We start from the raw sequence: 10,230 nt of genomic DNA on the forward strand, positions 1-10,230 counted from the left end.
CCAATTTCCCATAACGGAAATTCGTATTTGGCCATTTGGTTGTATTTTTGGCTGATGTTCGCGTTTTTCGCCCGAGCATGCGCTTCACTGCGCCGCTCGTTGCCCCTTCAATGCGGCTTCACTGCCCTGCAGGCGTGTTCTGCGTCAAGCCGAACCACCAGGCAAAAAGCCTGGGCGCCGCCATCTTGTTGAGAGCGGCGCCGGGGACACAATCGCGCCTAGCTCATTGAGTTTTCCCCCAAAACTGAACGAAATAGCCTTATTTAAATGAGAAAGATGCCGCGAGTGCCGCAACGAAGGACCTTAAGGATTACCGAAGGGTAACTGAGGGCGACGCGACGAGCTTTGGAAAGAAGAATGATGGGTGTAGCGCTACGGGGGATAAGAATAGAGCAGATTCGGGGGGTGAGCGAACAAACGCGAGCTAATGACACCTTAGTTTAAACCAAGAAAAAGAAATGGGCGTGCGCAGGGCATGCAATGTGGGGGGAAGATCATCAATTAAGGGTTACCGACTGAATTCCAAGAGAAGGGAAGCGTAGCACGGGGTGGCGGAAATTTAGGAGGGCAGATTAGATTAGGAAGGGCGCAGGCACTAGACGGCGACCGTGACCGGGCTTACACGTGACCGGGGTGCTTGGAGAATAATGGGAGAGGTCTTTGCCCTGCAGTGGTCGTAGCCAGCAGGATGATGATGACGAAAAGGTAGCAACAGGTATTCATAACATACAGGTTGGAAAGCTGAGGCACCTCTGAACCCTTGAATATATTTCGCCACACTTGGCCATACGACAAGTTTGTTTTCGAGGCGCTCGGTCCCACTGCAGCGAAAATGTTGCCGGAAATCGGGCACTCCATTTTTGTTTCATAGGGAACCTTTCTTCCACTAGGGCAGCGGATTTTCGCAGGGCGAGCTTGCTGTCGTTTACGGATCAAAGCGATAGTGAACTCCAAAATGCAGTGTTGGCTTTGAGTGGGACTTACATTGATTGCAAAACCCACGGCTAATCACCCTTCCCCCCCCCCCCCCCCAAGTGGCTCATTACAGCAGACAATCGTTCAGAAACACCGGCATCGTTGCGTATAGTATGGGAATGGTGCGTGTCACGTGAGTGCTCGCTTCGAGCTTGTGTTCTTCATTTTGATTGAATGAAGTCTCACCTAAGTGAGCGGGGGCCGATCCCGGAGGTAGTGCAATACCGGCCGACCTGCGGCGGAGGTGAAGCAGGCTTCAAGCACTCCGCCAACTTCCAAAAATAGGTTTAATATCGTGGGTCCATATAGAACCCGTATCAGATATTAAGCTGATAAGAACAGATACTACACTTTGATCTTAGCCAAAAGGCCGAGAAGCGATGTCTTTCACTTCACTCCATTGTACCACTGCCTTGTGGGTGCCCTGGCGACATTGGTAACCTCAGCAACAGCGTGGGCAATCTTATAAAACCCAGCCCGTCTAGAGACTCTATGCTCTCTATCTCGCGAATCAACTCGCGACGCCTCAGTCTTTCACTGTTAACGAAACGCCGTCGCGTAGAAACGAGACCCGAGCGCAAGCTTGTTCGCAAGGCAAAACCAACGAAGGCAACCTCGTAGAAAACGGAACAGGCGAGCGGAAAACACGCGCAAGGGGAATGCTTACTTCCGTCTGAATGCGACCGCTCAAGGCGGCTTTCTTTGAGGCCTTCGTTTCAAGCCCGTGCGCAAGTGTAATACACTACGCGCATTTCCCTCATTTCCTTTTATTTACCGCAAGGCCCACTGAAAGTTTTCATACGGCACAGGCCGGGACGGATTGCAACGTGTCGATTCGACCGCTAGAATTAGGTAGCGCGCCTCATGTACGAATGAAAGAGAATGAAAAAAAAAAAATAAATAAATATAGAAAAGGCTGCGCACTCCTTCCAACCGGAAACATAGAGGGCAGGAAGATCGCCATGTGGAGCACAGGTGTTGTTAAAAAAGAAAGAAAGAAAGAAAGAAATAGCGCTACCCCATCATCTTTACCGTGTGCGTGTATACACACACACGCACACATATGCACGCGCACGCACGCGCGCGCGCGCACGCACACACACACACACACACACACACACACACACACACACATACGCACACATGCTAGCATAGCTTAAGCACAGCTGGAAAGCTCAGCCTTGCGCAAGAAAAAAGGACCACGCCCTTTCGCAAGCCCCTTTGAAACTTTTAAATGAGAAACATGTGTACAGCGAGGTCGTTCGAAACTGGCGCGAAAACGCATCCGCGCCATCTGTGTGCGGAACTAGGAAAACCTACGGCCTTCGCCATACAGAAAGAAAGGTAGATGGCGCGAGCTAACGCTCCGTTGCATACTAAGAACGAGAGCTAGTGAATAATGGCAGAAACGTCTTGGGAAGAGAGAAAAAAACAACAACAACAAAAAAAAAGAAAGACACGCAAGTTGTTGGCTCGCGCAAGCATTCTATTTTACAGCGAGTAAAGAGCATAGCAACTTCTCACAAGAGCAGCAAGAAAGACAAGAAGAACGTGAGAGAGGGGGAGAAACAGGCGCGTTTCTTTGGAATGCAGAGCATGCTGCACACACTATGAAGTGCCAAAGAGACGGGGAAAGCAGATGGCGCGATTGTGTATGTCCTCAAAGCTTGAAAACAATTTCTAAACTACAAGGTGTGCCGAAGTCCGCCTACTCTCATCAGGTTGCTCCCGCCTCCAATTGCATTTAAATTAAAATTACAGTCGCCTCAGAGGCAGAGAGAGAGAGAGAGAGAGAGAAAATGTGTACACTTGCTTCGCGCAGCTGCACCCGTTCAAATTTTACAGCAACAAGAGCACTCCCGCAGGCACAAAGTCCGCTGCCGCGTCCGCCGGGGCGGAATGCACTCGCTTCCGTAAATTGTCGTGCGGCAGACTGCTGCATCGTAGCACACCTGAAACCGCGCAGACGTCAGCGATCGCCGCGAGATCGCTGCGAGCGCTAAAGTCCGAAACCACGTCCGCCGGGGCGGCGGGAGCTCGATACCCCTTCACGAAACTTCTGCGTGTACACCGCCGCACGGCCACGGCGGAGTCGCTGGCATCCTGCGCGCAGTTGCATTGCGTCGCGCCGGGAATCGTTGAAGCCCCACGCAGACGTCGGCGTCGGCCCCGACCTGGCTGCGAGCGCTCGAAGAGACCAAGTCCGAAGCCACGTGAGCCGGGGCGGTGTGAGCGCGACTAAGTCCGAGACGACGTCAGCCGGGGCGGCGTGAGCGAGACCAAGTCCGAGACTACGTCAGCCGGGGCGGCGTGAGCGAGACCAAGTCCGAGACTACGTCAGCCGGGGCGTCGACTAAGTCCGAGACGACGTCAGCCGGGGCGTCGAGCACGCCGCGGTCGCTTTTCCCACTCTTACTCGAAAAATGGCGAAGGGGCCGCGCTAGCGTGCCTTGAATCGGTGAGCGGCGGTACCGCGGCGATCGCGAGAGCTCAAATCGGCCGTGCCAAGGCCAAATATTGGCGCTCGGCTCGGCGCAGTACGCCGCCTTGTCGCACGAGTACGGCCCCGTGGAGGTCTGGTCACTTATCGCTGCTCTTATAAGGGGCCGTACCGCCCTGGCCGACGTTGTACCGTAGTGCCGTTTTCGGCTTGCGCGTGTTCGTGGTGGTGTCCGCGCACCGCTCCGCACTCGAGAATCGTGCCCACGACGACGCGAGCGCTCGGAAGAGACGCAAGTCCGAAACCACGTGAGCCGGGGCGGTGTGAGCGCGACTAAGTCCGAGACGACGTCAGCCGGGGCGGCGTGAGCGAGACTAAGTCCGAGACTACGTCAGCCGGGGCGTCGACCAAGTCCGAGACGACGTCAGCCGGGGCGTCGAGCACGCCGCGCGCGCTTTTCCCACTCTTACTCGAAAAATGGCGAAGGGGCCGCGCTAGCGTGCCTTGAATCGGTGAGCGGCGGTACCGCGGCGATCGCGAGAGCTCAAATCGGCCGTGCCAAAGCCAAATATTGGCGCTCGGCTCGGCGCAGTACGCCGCCTTGTCGCACGAGTACGGCCCCGTGGAGGTCTGGTCACTTATCGCTGCTCTTATAAGGGGCCGTACCGCCCTGGCCGACGTTGTACCGTAGTGCCGTTTTCGGCTTGCGCGTGTTCGTGGTGGTGTCCGCGCACCGCTCCGCACTCGAGAATCGTGCCCACGACGACGCGAGCGCTCGGAAGAGACGAAAGTCCGAAACCACGTGAGCCGGGGCGGTGTGAGCGCGACTAAGTCCGAGACGACGTCAGCCGGGGCGGCGTGAGCGAGACTAAGTCCGAGACTACGTCAGCCGGGGCGTCGACCAAGTCCGAGACGACGTCAGCCGGGGCGTCGAGCACGCCGCGCGCGCTTTTCCCACTCTTACTCGAAAAATGGCGAAGGGGCCGCGCTAGCGTGCCTTGAATCGGTGAGCGGCGGTACCGCGGCGATCGCGAGAGCTCAAATCGGCCGTGCCAAAGCCAAATATTGGCGCTCGGCTCGGCGCAGTACGCCGCCTTGTCGCACGAGTACGGCCCCGTGGAGGTCTGGTCACTTATCGCTGCTCTTATAAGGGGCCGTACCGCCCTGGCCGACGTTGTACCGTAGTGCCGTTTTCGGCTTGCGCGTGTTCGTGGTGGTGTCCGCGCACCGCTCCGCACTCGAGAATCGTGCCCACGACGACGCGAGCGCTCGGAAGAGACGAAAGTCCGAAACCACGTGAGCCGGGGCGGTGTGAGCGCGACTAAGTCCGAGACGACGTCAGCCGGGGCGGCGTGAGCGAGACTAAGTCCGAGACTACGTCAGCCGGGGCGACGAGCACGCCGCGCGCGCTTTTCGCACTCTTACTCGAAAAATGGCGAAGGGGCCGCGCTAGCGTGCCTTGAATCGGTGAGCGGCGGTACCGCGGCGATCGCGAGAGCTCAAATCGGCCGTGCCAAGGCCAAATATTGGCGCTCGGCTCGGCGCAGTACGCCGCCTTGTCGCACGAGTACGGCCCCGTGGAGATCTGGTCACTTATCGCTGCTCATATAAGGGGGCCGTACCGCCCTGGCCGACGTTGTACCGTAGTGCCATTTTCGGCTTGCGCGTGTTCGTGGTGGTGTCCGCGCACCGCTCCGCACTCGAGAATCGTGCCCACGACGACGCGAGCGCTCGGAAGAGACGGAAGTCCGAAACCACGTGAGCCGGGGCGGTGTGAGCGCGACTAAGTCCGAGACGACGTCAGCCGGGGCGGCGTGAGCGAGACTAAGTCCGAGACTACGTCAGCCGGGGCGACGAGCACGCCGCGCGCGCTTTTCGCACTCTTACTCGAAAAATGGCGAAGGGGCCGCGCTAGCGTGCCTTGAATCGGTGAGCGGCGGTACCGCGGCGATCGCGAGAGCTCAAATCGGCCGTGCCAAGGCCAAATATTGGCGCTCGGCTCGGCGCAGTACGCCGCCTTGTCGCACGAGTACGGCCCCGTGGAGATCTGGTCACTTATCGCTGCTCATATAAGGGGGCCGTACCGCCCTGGCCGACGTTGTACCGTAGTGCCGTTTTCGGCTTGCGCGTGTTCGTGGTGGTGTCCGCGCACCGCTCCGCACTCGAGAATCGTGCCCACGACGACGCGAGCGCTCGGAAGAGACAGAAGTCCGAAACCACCTGAGCCGGGCCGCGGCGGGAGCTCGACGCCCGTCACGCAACTTTGGCGTACAAGCCACCGCACGGCCGCGACTGAGTCGTCGCCACCGTCCGGCTGGCTGCACTATAGCACGCCGGGAACCGGGAAAGAACCGCGCAGAGGTCGTCGTTTTGCCGCGGCGTTGGCGCGAGCGCGCGAAGAGACAAAGTCCGAAACGGCGTCAGCCGGGGTGTCGAGCACGCCGCCCGCGCCGGTCGCACTCGTGCTCGGAAACGGCGAAAGGGCCGCGCTAGCGTGCGGCCCCGTAGGGGCACAGAAAGGCGATTGTTCTGGAAACCGCGCTGTCCATAGGCGAGAGATTGCCGTTCGCGCATTCGGTCGACGCGCTGCGCTTTCACGACTTCGGCATTGCGCTGCCGACGTAAGCTTTCCATCTCGCTCGCGGCGCTGCGAGGCGGCACGATTTTCGCCAAACGCTCGTCGAAAGTGGCACGAGTACGGCCCCATGGAGATTTGGGAACTTATCGCTGCTATTATATGGGGGTCCCAGAGAGCAGTCGCCCCCAAAAGCGACCTGGGTGTTTGATATGCGGCGGGCTTCGTGCCCGTCAAGCGTGTCCCCGGTATCGCTCCCGTGGATCCCACAGCTGACGTCTGCAGCCTCATCCGCTTGATGCGTTAGGGGCTGGTTGTCGGACGACGCTTTCTCCACGATATCGAGTTGTGTTCCGCATCGTCCTCGGACGAGTCAAATGCGAAAGCGCCGAAGGCGCGGGCGTGACCCGTCGCCTGGCGGCTTTGCCGTCTCGGCTACGTTGCAAGTGTCGGTCGGTCCACCTGTGCTGCGGGCTCAAGAGAAACCGCAAGCCGTGATCGAGTCGACACAACCAGTCTATCGAGAATGTTGCGTGCTTCTTGCCGCGTGGCGATACCCGGCCCTTCGGGGAGGGCGCCGTAGCGAGCTCGAACGCCGTCGTCTCGGACTGTGCAAAGTGCTACTCTTTGCAAGAACGAAGCGTGCTGGGGCGCCTGAAGGTGGCCTCGGCATCGCAAAAACGGCGTCCGGCCTGCTTGACAGGCGGGACGCGCAGTTGAACGATTACCTGGTTGATCCTGCCAGTAATCATATGCTTGTCTCAAAGATTAAGCCATGCATGTCTAAGTACATGCCGAAATAAGGCGAAACCGCGAATGGCTCATTAAATCAGTTATGGTTCCTTAGATCGTTTCTTCCTACTTGGATAACTGTGGCAATTCTAGAGCTAATACATGCAGTGAGCCTGAAGCCCTTTGGGCGACGGGTGCTTTTATTAGACCAAGATCGATCGGGTTTCGGCCCGTATTGTGTGGTGACTCTGGATAACTTTGTGCTGATCGCATGGCCACGAGCCGGCGACGTTTCTTTCAAGTGTCTGCCTTATCAACTTTCGATGGTAGGTTACTTGCTTACCATGGTTGTTACGGGTAACGGAGAATCAGGGTTCGATTCCGGAGAGGGAGCCTGAGAAACGGCTACCACATCCAAGGAAGGCAGCAGGCGCGCAAATTACCCACTCCCGGCACGGGGAGGTAGTGACGAAAAATAACAATACGGGACTCTTTTGAGGCCCCGTAATTGAAATGAGTACACTCTAAATCCTTTAACGAGGATCAATTGGAGGGCAAGTCTGGTGCCAGCAGCCGCGGTAATTCCAGCTCCAATAGCGTATACTAAAGCTGCTGCGGTTAAAAAGCTCGTAGTTGGATCTCAGTTCCAGACGAGTAGTGCATCTACCCGATGCGACGGCTCGGACTGAACATCATGCCGGTCCTTTCTTGGTGCACTTCATTGTGTGCCTCGAGAAGGCCGGTGCTTTTACTTTGAAAAAATTAGAGTGCTCAACGCAGGCGAGTCGCCTGAATAAACTTGCATGGAATAATAGAACAAGACCTCGTTTCTGTTCTGTTGGTTTTTGGAATACGAGGTAATGATTAAGAGGGACAGACGGGGGCATTCGTATTGCGGCGCTAGAGGTGAAATTCTTGGACCGTCGCAAGACGAACTACTGCGAAAGCATTTGCCAAGAATGTTTTCTTTGATCAAGAACGAAAGTCAGAGGTTCGAAGGCGATCAGATACCGCCCTAGTTCTGACCATAAACGATGCCAACCAGCGATCCGCCTGAGTTACTCAAATGACTCGGCGGGCAGCTTCCGGGAAACCAAAGTGTTTGGGTTCCGGGGGAAGTATGGTTGCAAAGCTGAAACTTAAAGGAATTGACGGAAGGGCACCACCAGGAGTGGAGCCTGCGGCTTAATTTGACTCAACACGGGAAAACTTACCCGGCCCGGACACTGGGAGGATTGACAGATTGAGAGCTCTTTCTTGATTCGGTGGATGGTGGTGCATGGCCGTTCTTAGTTGGTGGAGCGATTTGTCTGGTTAATTCCGATAACGAACGAGACTCTAGCCTATTAAATAGGTGCGGGGTTCCCAGCACCTTACAACCTTCTTAGAGGGACAAGCGGCTCCTAGCCGCACGAAACAGAGCAATAACAGGTCTGTGATGCCCTTAGATGTCCGGGGCCGCACGCGCGCTACACTGAAGGAAGCAGCGTGTCTTTATCCCTGTCTGAAAAGACTGGGTAACCCGTGGAACTTCTTTCGTGATTGGGATAGGGGCTTGCAATTGTTCCCCTTGAACGAGGAATTCCCAGTAAGCGCGAGTCATAAGCTCGCGTTGATTACGTCCCTGCCCTTTGTACACACCGCCCGTCGCTACTACCGATTGAATGATTTAGTGAGGTCTTCGGACCGATGTCCGGCGCGGCCTTTCGGTTGCGCCGGTCTGTTGGAAAGATGACCAAACTTGATCATTTAGAGGAAGTAAAAGTCGTAACAAGGTTTCCGTAGGTGAACCTGCGGAAGGATCATTACCGGATTGTTCGAGGGTGACGAGCGCCATTGTTTCTACCCCGTGTGGGTGAAGCAGCTCGCTGCGCCCGACGCTTTCCGCCGCTGGCCCCGCTTGGACGCGGGGACGGCTATACCCGAACATGCCGGGGATTGCCCGAATTTCGAAGGGCGCCCCGTGCCAAATTTGTTGCGCCCAGTGGACGCCGGCTGCAACCTTGGACGGTTGGCTTGGCCGCGCCCGCGGGTAGAAACGGCGTAACGCACACTGTTGGGTGGGCTTTCTGAAGTCCGCCTCGGCACTCTTGCGCGGAATGGGAGTAAGACGACCCGACCTGCTGCTCTTGCCCAGTACGAGGGGAACGGCGAAGCGTGCGGTCGGTCAAGGAACTGACGGTCGAGAGCTAATGCCGCTGCCGCTTAGTACACACGGAACCGTGGTGCGAGCGCTCTCCCGTCCTCCGCGGCAAACGCTGCCGAGTCTGAAAAGGCTGGCGGCTGCCGGTCGCTTCCTGCGGCGAGTGTGGAGTAACGACCCGACTTTGTTGCTGCCCAAGTACTAAAGGAACGGTGCGGCGCTCGGTCGGTCATGGAACCGGCGGTATTGAGGGTGCGGCTGCCAAGTACGGAAGGAACCGTGGCCTAAAGCACTCTCCCGTCCTCCGCGGCAAATTCCACCGCGCCCGAAAGGGCCGGAGGCTGCCGGTCGGCTCCCGCTCGTGACGCGCGAGGTGTCGAGTTCGCGGTTCAATGCGACGACGTCTGCAGGCTATTTGCCCGCCGCCGAGGGAAAGGCGGCGTTGCTGCGAAGTACCGAAGGAAACGCGGCTTTGCTACGTCGGAAGCGTTCTGCGGTTTGCGGACTTGTGCGCTTTGGGAAGGCGCCGCACGTCGAAAGAGGAAGTACGGACAGACGAGGGACTGTAATCCCGTATTCGAACGCACTTGCGGCCAGGCCCTTGCTGGCTTCGTCTTCCGCCTCAAGTAGACTTGTTGTGGCTCCGGCGCAGAGAGCCGTCCCTGGCACTGGCCGAGTGGCTTTGGAGAGCTGCGCGAGTACGCGCGCGCCAAGCTCTTGTCTTTCGTCTCGAGTAGGCTGTTGGATCAGCAGCGGTCATGCGGAAACGCGTGACCGCCGAACGAAAGAGCGAAACAGGAGTAGCGCACGCCGAAAGGCGCTCTTCGAAACCACACACAGGGAGACGCCACGTGCCTGAAACACTGGTTGTACTGTACTGAATTGAACAAACTATTTTTCACGACTCTAAGCGGTGGATCACTCGGTTCTCGGGTCGATGAAGAACGCAGCCAGCTGCGAGACTTGGTGTGAATTGCAGGACACACTGAGCACTGATTCTTTGAACGCACATTGCGGCCTTGGGTCTTCCCTTGGCTTCGTCTGTCTGAGGGTCGGATCACATATCAAGAGAGCCTTCGGCGCACAGGGAACGTGCGTCCGTCGACTCGTTTTGACCGCGTCGGCATCATGGACAGTACGTTGAGCGCTGAAGCCACGCGCCAGCAACCTCACGAGAAGGAGACGGTGGCGAGCCGTCGTGCCAAATCTTCGAAGAGACGGAAACGAGGCATTACTACTGCAGCGTGACGAGTGCGCGCCTCTGGCAAGACCGCCGCAGGATGGAGTCGGATACCTGCAGGGAAAGAGCGGTCCAAGCTCGAGGCGCGAACGTCTGTTGCCTTGTAGCGCGCACCTTTGCGAGAG

At 57.5% G+C, this 10,230-nt stretch overlaps 3 non-coding genes across 3 annotated transcripts; 2 read left to right on the forward strand and 1 right to left on the reverse strand.

Annotated features, from left to right (window-relative positions):
• Positions 1-1,166: 1,166 nt before the first annotated feature.
• On the reverse strand, positions 1,167-1,357 carry LOC139053982 (U2 spliceosomal RNA). The gene has a single exon (XR_011510940.1). It is a non-coding gene; the product is annotated as a U2 spliceosomal RNA (small nuclear RNA).
• A 5,358-nt stretch (positions 1,358-6,715) lies between these two features.
• Positions 6,716-8,530, forward strand: LOC139053983 (small subunit ribosomal RNA). Its single transcript, XR_011510941.1, has one exon. It is a non-coding gene; the product is annotated as a small subunit ribosomal RNA (ribosomal RNA).
• A 1,237-nt stretch (positions 8,531-9,767) lies between these two features.
• On the forward strand, positions 9,768-9,920 carry LOC139053980 (5.8S ribosomal RNA). Its single transcript, XR_011510938.1, has one exon. It is a non-coding gene; the product is annotated as a 5.8S ribosomal RNA (ribosomal RNA).
• The last annotated feature ends 310 nt before the right edge of the window (positions 9,921-10,230 follow it).

The sequence above is a fragment of the Dermacentor albipictus genome, unplaced genomic scaffold (genome assembly GCF_038994185.2).
Source record: "Dermacentor albipictus isolate Rhodes 1998 colony unplaced genomic scaffold, USDA_Dalb.pri_finalv2 scaffold_445, whole genome shotgun sequence".
Lineage (NCBI taxonomy): Eukaryota > Metazoa > Arthropoda > Arachnida > Ixodida > Ixodidae > Dermacentor > Dermacentor albipictus.